Raw genomic sequence first — 10,942 nt, 5'->3', positions numbered from 1 at the left:
TAATTTTCAAATTGGCTGTTATTTCTGAATGTAATTAACCTTTACAATTTAAATTCAAGGATGTTCTGAAGTTTATAAATAGAAACTGTAGGACTTGATTTCATAACATTCAAGTGGCATGTTTCCTACAATCAGATGAAATTTTGATTTGTACACTGTACAAAGCTAGATCTGTGTTTTGGAAAACAATCCTTTGCTTTTTGAAATTAAGCTTTATTTATTTGATAATGAATATTTCCCAAACAACGAATTATACCCTTAATGTATACTACATAGTGAATTAAAATGATCATAATCATTTTGATTTAGATGATCAAGATAGTTTGCTTAACTTAAATGGTTTCTGAGCTGACTTATGAATGTTAATGACTTTACTGCTACATTATTTTTGTGGAAGATTTCATATATTTTACAGTACTCAGGTATTTTTTTTTTAAAGATTTTATTTATTCGTGACAGAGAGACTCAGGTATTCGTACTTGAAATGTAAAAATTGTTCTAGGGACTTTCAAAGATTAAAAGGTGACAAAATTTTTTAAGAAAAGCACAAGTGGGGTAATAAAGATAGGAGTCTGCCTTTAAAAAGGATCAGGGGATCCCTGGGTGGCGCAGCGGTTTGGCGCCTGCCTTTGGCCCAGGGCGCGATCCTGGAGACCTGGGATCGAATCCCACGTCGGGCTCCCGGTGCATGGAGCCTGCTTCTCCCTCTGCCTGTGTCTCTGCCTCTCTCTCTCTCTGTGTGACTATCATAAATAAATAAAAATTAAAATAAAAAAAGGATCAGGAGTCAAAATGTACATTGCACCTATAATTTTATATTAAATGAGAATCTATAATATTGCAAGATATTAAAGGTAGGGAGGAATAATAGCAAAATTACCAACTTTTGTAGATTGCTTAAGCCAAGCTTGGCTCCTCCCTGCCCTTTTTAAAGGAAGGCAGAGTACTACTTTCTTAGTTTTAGGGAAGGAGATAGTATGGTAGATTACATTGGTGTCAGTAATTTTTGAAGTGATGCAAAGTGAGATCCAAGTCCTTTTTTTTGCTTCTGGTGGAGTGAGGCACATACTCTTACTCATAGTAGCTTTTTTATCTTCAGACCAGTGTGAAGGATTTCCCTCATATTCTTTTACCAATGAAAGTCAATGCCACCTTTCTCTTAGGAGTTAAATCAGTTTAGTTCACTTGATTTAATATTTGTCTTTGTTCACAAACTATTCCTTATTAAAGTCAGATTAAATTTGGAAGCTTAAAGGTAAATAATGCTGTTTCTTGTAAACTACTTGATTTGTTAACTTGGTGGGGGAGGATATTTTATTTAGCATCTAAAGTCTTAGAGATAATTTTTAAGTAGATCTTTATTTATTATGATTAGTCAAAATGACTTAAGGGATTTAGATTTGGTAGTATAATCAGGAACTTTTCTTATAATTTGAAAATTTGAAATCCTAGTCCTGTAACAACATTTAAGTAGGTTTTAATTTAAATCCTAATCTATTGTGCATTCTAAAAGTCCTTAAATTACTTTTTTTTTTTTTTAAGATTTTATTACAGTGCACATGCACAAGCAGCCTGGGGTGGCAGGAGGGAGAAGCAAACTCCCTTCTTATTGATCAGGGAACCCAACCTGGGCCCAGGGATCCTGACCTGGGGCTCCAGGATCATGACCTGAGCAGAAGGCAGACGCTTAATCACTGAGTTACCCAGGCGCCCCAAATTACTACACTTTAATATTGAACTTGGAGCTTTTTTGATATCGTTACATGTTATGATTTTTATAATCATACTTAAGAGCAGAGTGACTAAAAAAATACATATCTTAATTCAGAGGGCATTTGAAACAAACATTATTTTCCATGTTTAGTTTATGGGGCATTTCCATCTAGTGAACAGCATGGATACGAGACTTTTGTTATCAATTACAGATTTTATTTGGGGACAAAGAGCACATGGGCTGGGGGAGGGGCAGAAGGAGAGGGAAAAACAGACTGCCCGCTGAGTGGGGAGCCTCATCCTATCCCAGGACCCTGAGATTATGACCTGAGCTTAAGGCAACATTAACCAGCTGAGTCACTCAGGTGCCTCCCCTCAGTTAGATATCTTAAAAAGAGTGTTGCTTGAGTAGGTCAATACAGTTGGTAATAAAAGTTGTTTGAAATTTTGTCTAAAGTTTCCTTTCTCTTTACCTTAAAATAGTTGGATTAAAGTATTTGATGATGTAAAATAATAGGAGGATGATAATGAGTGAGAAACATGACCCTGTAGGTGGATAATGGAAATTTTCTTTCAGAAGTCTTGAAAGTGGGGAGGGTGGGGTCCCTGGGTAGCTCAGTTCCTTAAGGGGCTGCTTTTGGCTCAGGTCATGATTCTGGGATCCTGAGATTGGCCAGTGTTGGGCTTCCTACTCAGTAGGGAGTCTGCTTCTTTCTCCCCTTCCTGCTTGTTTGTACTCTTTCTCATTGTCTCTCTCTCTCAAACAATCTAAAAAAAAGAAAAAAAGAAAAAGTCTTAAAAGTGGATTAGATGAACAACCAGAAATAGCGTGGTTCTGTACTGTTAAGAAGTGTTGTTGGGCTCTTTTAAACAACTAGTTCTCCACCCTGATTGCTCATTAAGTCTAGGGAGACCAGATTTTATCTACTCTGTTGGAGTTCTTGGGGACTGAGACTTACCCATGGTTTTTAGAGTAACTTACTCTGCAGGTAAGCCTCCTGTACATCCAGATTTAAAATCCTCGGGATTAGAATTTACCTTATGCTTGGACTATACTGTTCAACAATACATAAATGTCTTGGTTTTCTGATGAATGATCCTTAGGTTGAAGTTTGGGAAAAAATCATGGCATTTTAGTAGTCTTTTTATCTTTTTCTATGCATAAAATTAGGTTATTTTTGTTTTCTGCAGAAATGTGAATCCAGAGACTGAATTCTCTAAAGGGCCTGTACAACGTAATAGATGTTGGTGGAAGCATTTAGTAAGTTTTATTTAATTTTCATGTTTCTGTTTCTTAAGTTTTCAATGACTTTGGAAATTTGAATAATTGAGTCAGTTGGAGAAATATAAAGGGATTTAGTGAAGCTCAAAGCAGTACTACAAAAAATAAAATCTATGGTTAGATGTGTGTGAAGTTGATTAAAATTTTGCTTATTGGTTTAGTCCGTTTTTTTGTTTTTTTTTTCTTAAACTTTGATAGAATGCAAAGTAATGTTTCTAACATTTCATTCTAGATCTGGGTATTGATAAACTCTCCTGTGTTTGTAAATAAAGTTTTATTAGAACACAGCTACACTCTTTTATTTATACATTGTTTCCTTTGCCACAATAGCTGCAGAGTTGAGAATAATTGTAGCTAATGGTCACAAACCCTGAAAGGTTTATGCTATCTTGTTCTGTAAAGAAAGCTTACCTGTCCATGTCCTAGACCCATTTCTTGTGTCAACTTAATCCTTTCTATGTAGAACTTCAAAAAGAAGCCCTTGGGTTTTCTTTTGGTAACAGAACATAATTTTTCATGAATTTCAATGTAAAAATTATAGTAAATAAAGTAGTTCTGAACTTTGCTTAAACTTGAAAGCCCAACAAAAAGTTCTTTTCACACTGGAGTTATCTTTTGGTATTAGAAGACTTGGTTACTACTACTGTGAAATAGTTATTCTAACCTACAACATGAGAAAAAACTATAGAAATGAATTTGGCTGAATCCTCTAAAGGATTTATTTATTATGACAACTTTTGAGGTATGATAATTACATACCGGCTGTTTCATAAATACTTTTGAATCACATTTGAGAATGTAAATTCTAAATGATAATATGGCTTCTAATTAGTACTTCAACTTACATTATATAAATGGCTACTAGATCCTGCATAAGGGTGAAGTTCTGGGGTTTCGTTACATTTTGATGGGAATGGTAAGGGCAGAGATGAAAACTTTCCTAATGTACAATTACTGATCTCATGCCTCATATTTTAAAGAGATTAATTGCCTGGCACATAGTGGATGCTCAGTAAATAAACTTGATTTTTGGTATATCATTTGTTAAACATTATTTATCAACTAGTGGTTTAGGTCTAATTGGAAAACAAAGTTAAATTTATTATTAAAATTTATATTTTAATGCATTAACTATGTCTGAAAACTAAAACTGTGACTCAGTAAAGATTAAAAGGGATAAGAAACTACAACTTTCTGTCTCAACACGTACATTTTGTCAGACTATAAACTAATACAGTGACAGTGAGGAAGATTTGTTGGATTGTAAAGCCTTAGATGATTCTTTTTCTTAGTTACCATAATTGATCTTATTCTCTTAGAGATCAAACAATTTTGTAGTTTTTATTTAGGACCCAAACTTATTAATGCATTGTAATCCTGTTGAGGATTCAAGCTACTTTTGGTAGTAAGACAATCTATGTAAGTTCACGATTAAATATTTCCAAATTTAAAGACCAGAACAAGGAAGACTAAAATCCAGTCATAAGCACCAAGAATCTTAATTACGTGATGGGAAGAATCAATTTCTACTCCTTATCATTACTTTATATTTGTCCTTTTGGTTTTGCAGTAAGTATTTGAGTTTTGAAGTGATGTAAATTAACGTTAATGTTTTGTGGCATTATTAGAGACACCTGCTTTAAAATTAAGAATCAAAAAAAAAATAAAAGAATCATTAATCATTTCTTATTCCTTGTAATCCTTCCTCCCTGTCCCCCACATTTTTTTTGCTATTAAAAAATGGGAGTTTGCTGGGAAGTAGAGGTAAGGAGATTGCTTATGCTTACTTTAGGGGACCCCCTCGTAAACCCAATTTAGTAATTGGATTGCTGAATTGCATTTCAACTGATTGCTTACTTTTCAGCTAACTTAATTTTACAATGTCCAGTGATTTTGGAACAAACTTACTGAATTAGAATTTTGAGAGATTTCCTTGCTCAATTTTCTATTCTTAAATTTCTGGATGTACAATATTTAGGGATTTTAAGAGATAGCTGTTAGTACCTTCTTATTCTTACCATAGAAACTTACTTTTGCTTTTGAGAATTTTCTTAGAACAAACAATTTTCCTTAAAAAGGAGATCTAAACTATAAACATCAGAGTGGAAAAATTTTACCTGTTCATAGAATGATCTTGAAGCCTGTATATAAAAACACAAAAGATCTAGGTCTATTTGATGATGGAATTCTAGATCAGACCATCTTTTCAGTATGTCTACAGTAATTCACAAGTTATTGGAAAGATGTGGAGTAGTAGGGCTTTGATATCTGAACCCTACTCAGTTTTCTGTACTGACCTTATTTTAATGCAAGATTAAATTATCTTTTTAGAGCAGAAAATGTTTTAAATAATTGACCTCATTTATCCAATGGATTTTTCAGAGATCTTGTTGCTATTGGAATATAAACTACTTTGATTAGTAAGGTTAGTTTGTAGATCTTCATGTACTTTGATCAGTGTGGTATATAGGAATAGTAGCTAAATAACATTTATTGAGGTCTTTCTACATGCCAGATAATGTAAAAGCTATAAATGTACTAATTTAATTCTCAGTACTGCCACATGAGGTAGGTACTATATTTCTATTTTACACATGAAGAACTGTGGATTTTGTTACTGAAAAAATACTCAGGCTCACAGAACTCATACCTACTTTCTTTTTTATTTTGTAACAAATTGCATATTTGCAGATTTAGTTTTTGCAAAAATTAGGAATTCCATGAAAATAAATGGCTTACTTATAAATCCCTCATTGGTGTTTTTAGAATTCTTGATAAGTTTTGAGCGCTTTTGCCTGTTAACAAAATTCTCACTTTTGGCTTTCATTGCCTTTGTAGAAGTGCAGACTGACCATGACATTTTTAATGCTCTTGGTAGCATTTACTTGCTTTCTATTTTTAAAGCCATCTTTATATATATATATTTTAAAAATTTTATTTATTCATGAGAGATGTAGAGAGACAGAGACATAGGCAGAGGGAGAAGCAGCCTCCCTGCGGGGAGCCCAAGGCACAGTCATGACCTGAGCCAAAGGCAAATGCTGAACCACTGACCCACGTAGGTGCCCCTTAAAGCTATCTTAAATATAATATGATAGAATGATCAGATTGCTAGTATTTTCTAATTTCTGTTGTCACACCAACTAGTGCATTTTATTGAGTAATTTTAGAATGATTTTAATGTCATCAGGTTTTCTTCTGAAAATTTTTAAAATAATGATTTTAAAGGGAAAATTTGATGTCCTGGATAAATTTTACCTCTTGTCCTGTGACAAAATAATACAAAGCATTGAGTTTATCATTTAATGTACTAATAAACTCAATAAATTGTACCTATAGCCATTTAAGTAATTATAATGTGTTAACAATACATTAGTGTTGTTGATCCATAATATTGTTTACATCCTCCTCTTCCTTTAGAGCTTGATCTTACATTGTAACAATATAGATTGGGGTTGGAATTGTTTTATAATTTAACAGTGCAAGAAAAATGATGGTATTATCTTTATACTTTTGTCCCTTAGTTTTAAGTAATGAATAGTTCAAATGGAAGGTACTTTATTGATAGGAAGAATGAATGAGTTATGTAGTTCTTATTTTAGGGCGGGGGGAAATCAGGAAAGTATGTTGAGGAGAAACATCTTGTATTTCATGTTTATTCCTGATGATGTGACACTCCTTTTTAGTCGTTTTTTGATATGAGTGGCAGTGTCTCTTGGTTGTCAAGTAGTTGACCAAGTAGATACTTATATTGTGTATGTAGACAGCAGTTTAGGAGTTAAGATTTAACTACCTAAAGAGCAAAACTGCCTTATACTTAAATCTCCTAGTCACCCAGACTTTATCTCTACAAATTTAGTTTGAGAGTTGCAAAATTGATGGAGAAGACAGAGTTAAAACTTATTTTTGCAATTATGTTTGCTAATGATGGATCCAGGATCATTAATAGTAGAATATCCTGGCTTCCCACTTAATCCCCTTAGTTAAAATTATTTAAGTAATGGATATGTTTGTGTATGAGGAACATTTGATATTTTGGCAATAGGAGTATTTTACTTGTATTTAATTTGAAATATGCTAGCAGTTCATGGCAAATATTAAATAGGCCAGGTAGATATTTTGCATTTTTGATAATTTTTTACCCTGGTTGCTACTTCTTTCCTGTATTCTCAAATAAGTAGCTGAAGATGCTACCATCTCTGTTGGCCATTTGTGTTATCTAAGCAAAATTAATTAACATCTGTTGGACTGGAAAACTATGCTGTTATCCACTGCTTTGGTTTTTTCTTTTTTTAATCTCAAAATTCATTTCCATAATTAGTTTTATTTGAAGAAGCTTGGAAAGTTTTCTGCACTGAAATTTAAAATCCATAGTGTTGCTGTAATTTAGCTTTCCAGGATTTTGAATTTGAATTTTTGTTTTTACTTCTCATATTGACAGTGTAACAACATTACGTATGTAAAATTTGAGTATTCACTGCCACTTTTTTATAGTTACACATGTATCTGTGACAGTAGAACTTTGTTACTTGTTTGCAGTCTTGCCATGATTCTCTGAGAAGTGTGTAGTACATACAACTTTAGACTTTAATACAGTTTCATAGTTTAAAGCTGTTACAGAATTAAACCTTTGTGTATGGTAAGAGTATCTTCAAGGTGGGTGGATGTTCTCTGTTTGAAGGAATAAGATCATTGGTATTCCAACAGCATTTTTTTCTTTTAATGTTTTCATCAAGCACCCAGTCAGCTTGAAGAGTCTCAAATGGATCCTACCACTGAGAAAACAAGATGGCAGTCCACTATGGGGAATTGAGGAAAATGGATTAATACCAGAGTGCTGTGATAATATACAACCAAGACAGGGTTCTTTTAACATGGATTTCATGAAATGAATGAAGACATAGGTTTCTTACCCAGCACAAATGGACAGTGGATTTGACTTTCCAAAGACTTTTTGTATCATTAAAACAAGTAAATTTTTGACATTTGGAGAAGAAAGATGGCACATTAACACAGATGTTAGTTTGTATGCCTGGAAATTTTTGCAGTTTGATTTGTATGAGTATGACTTTGTGGAATGTTAACTTTAATAAAATTTCTAACACTTTAAAATTTCTCAGTTTGGGCTTTTTTTTTTTTTTTTTTTTTTTTTTTTTTAAGCTGAAATTTCGTTAAATGTTCACTTACTGGCTTAACACTTTGACCTTTAGAGTTCCCCAGGGGTAACGTGTACTGAATAAAGCTGGTAAAATGGAAATGGTGTGATGGAAGATGTTTTACTGGGTTCATTAAGATTGGTCTTTTTTTTTTCACAAAATTGTGGAAATTTATTTCAGCATTAAGAAATGGTCGTTTGGTTGAAAAGCTATTTTGTGCTTTCATGAAACATCTTGGAAAATAACTTACCAAGGGGTAATAATAGGAGCTTTAATTTGCCATGAGATTGTAATTAGCTTATAAAACAAAATGCCTTTTGCCTCAAAATTCAGAATGAGTGATAAAATATTTTTATAAGTTATTTTGTGTTGATGGAAAGGGTCTCTTTTACCTATGCTTTTTAATATTATAAATATCTTAGAATATTCATCTGAACATTTAAACATATGCCTCCTGTTTTAATAGTTAATATTAATTAGGGGAAGAGATGTTGGATTTATATGAAAGTGTCCTTAGGGTATTCATAAAGGACTTAAAATTTTGGTGGCAATAATGTCAGTGGTACATTTTATATAAATATGAAATAGGGCTTATAATCTATCTAGTATTTTTCTTACTCTGTTTAGGAATTTGGAATAAATCATACATGTCATGGATTACTGTTTGAGTTCTAGGTAAATGCTGCTGTTCCATTTATTGATAATTGAATAAATACCAGTTTTAGCAACTATTATGAAGATGGGGTAGACTTCATTTTGATACCCCAAATGTCTTGTTGATTCTGTTTTCCCATTATACAGATAACAAGGACTAGTTGAGTTTGAATTTTTTTTTTCTTTTGGTGAGAATCATTTCTTGCGATCAGTGTCAAATACCATAATGCACACATCTCTGCTCAATACATGTGCAGTATTCTCATTGACTGATTTGAGGTGGTTGGTCGTCTAAATCAAAAGTGGAATTTTGAATTTTGATTTTGGTAGAAAATTTATGTTCTGTGGAAAGTACAGAATTGAAACTAGGTTTCGATTATGGATTTTACTACCTAGAGGCAACATTGTTACCTTTGTTAGGTATAAACCCAAAATAGTTTTTTTCAGGGAGGGGAGGATATTGTTCTGGCATAGTCTAATGTTATGTGAGGAAGGCTTATTTCTTTTTGGATTCATGAATGTTTTCTTGGGGTGCTTGTTGAGAGAAAAGTATTAAATAATTTGTTCTTGGCCTTCGTCATTTTGTTTCCGTAGATCAAATGGTGTTGGTATTTAGGAGAATTCACCCTGTGACATTACTTTGATAACTTGCTATCAGATAGGACTAATTGTTATTAATTTGCCATTGTCGAAATGAGGGTATATACTTAGAATTTGATTTGAAATACAAGGGAATGGCTGGGATATATGTGTTCTGTTGGCTTGGAGATGGAGTTTCTTGGGTTTGTTTCCTAAGGGTGCCCATAGTAGTTTCACGCTCTTGAATTTAAGAACTTTGTTTTGTCCGACTCTGTGTGAAGTAAATATATGGTGATTATGAGAGCTTTGGTGAAGTTTGCAAGGTTATATATAATGGGTTAAAGAATTTTATTAAAGGAAAATTGAGATTCTTAGATAAAAGCTAGTTGCCATAATTTTTGCTCTAATGCAACTGAACACTAGGGAGGCGCTGTTGAGTTGTACCCCCGTTTTCCAGTTGGGATGGAAGATTCCCCCTTTAACTTTGTCTTTAGATAATTTTTGGCTTCACAAAGAAGGCAAGACTTGAATTTAATTTATGAAATAGAGGTTTTGCTTTTATTCAGAAACCATTTTACCCCTGGGGGGTTAATTTTTTAAAAGATTAATACTTAAGCTAAGCTTTATATTCTCTAAGAATTATCCCTCTTTCAAAATGGCTTGATAAAACACCACTTCCTGTCCAGAGAGGAAGTTATTTTAGCTCAAGGACTGAAATATTTAGCAGATCTTTAGACAAAAGGAACAAATTACATTTCTCTCTGGCTTAAAAAGGGTGCTTGAGCCAGAGGGGGTTAAGAAACCCTCCCTCCTCCCCTTGATGGGGTGGTCTGGAGGGGCAGGGAGGTGTGGGGGTAGGGGTCCTCAGGCTCCCTGGGATGGAGGATCTTTTTTTTTTTTTTTTTTGGTGGAGATGAAGGGGTGGGTCTATGGTACATCACCTGAGTTGTGGGGTAAATGTAGAGAGTGTCAATCAAAGGCAGAGCTCTCAGAGCTGGGAAGGAGGCTCTAGATGGCGGCTGTGCCTTAGAGAGAGCGCGCTCTGCTCCCTGCCTTCGCCTCACTTTACGCAACTTTCCCTAACTTTCGGGCAGCCTCAGGGGGCCCCCGCAGCCCCCTGCCTCTCCTAGTGACTTACTGGGGTCGATTTGAACCTTTTTAAGGGAGAAAAGCAGCTTTTAGGAGCTTTCTTTTCGTGCCTTGTTGGAAAGAAGCAGCCGTACTGAGAGCCCAGGTCGTTGTTTTTTCCAGCTTAGAAGCCATGGCGCACCTCCATTTTTGTGCGCTCTCCTAATGAGGTTTTTTTTTCTTCCGGACCCGTTTTAGTATTAATTATTGCTTTATTTTTTTGACCAGTTAACATATTGGAGGATTATTGTATTTATTTTTCGTTTTTGTAACGGAGGATTTTGTTTTTATTTTTAATTATTTGGGATCTGCTATTTTTCTACTACTAGATAGGACTCTTGCTCTGGACCTACTACATGGATCAGGTAAGTCCATGATCGTTAGTGATAATTTTAAAGATTTATATGTATAAGTTTGCTTTATTTTCTGT

At 33.9% G+C, this 10,942-nt stretch overlaps 1 protein-coding gene across 1 annotated transcript in view; it reads left to right on the top strand.

The window, feature by feature from the left end:
- The first annotated feature begins 8,136 nt into the window (after positions 1 to 8,136).
- Positions 8,137 to 10,942, top strand: part of CHD2 (chromodomain helicase DNA binding protein 2) — a 123,375-nt gene continuing 120,569 nt past the window's right edge. Inside the window, exon 1 of the mRNA XM_025436936.3 lies at positions 8,137 to 10,877. The gene's annotated coding sequence lies outside the window, so the exon portion shown is untranslated. The remainder of the gene's footprint in view (positions 10,878 to 10,942) is intronic.

The sequence above is a fragment of the Canis lupus genome, chromosome 3 (genome assembly GCF_003254725.2).
Source record: "Canis lupus dingo isolate Sandy chromosome 3, ASM325472v2, whole genome shotgun sequence".
NCBI classification, from domain to species: domain Eukaryota; kingdom Metazoa; phylum Chordata; class Mammalia; order Carnivora; family Canidae; genus Canis; species Canis lupus.
The sequence above is the reverse complement of the archived record's forward strand: the minus strand, read 5'-3'. Positions and strand labels throughout refer to the sequence as shown.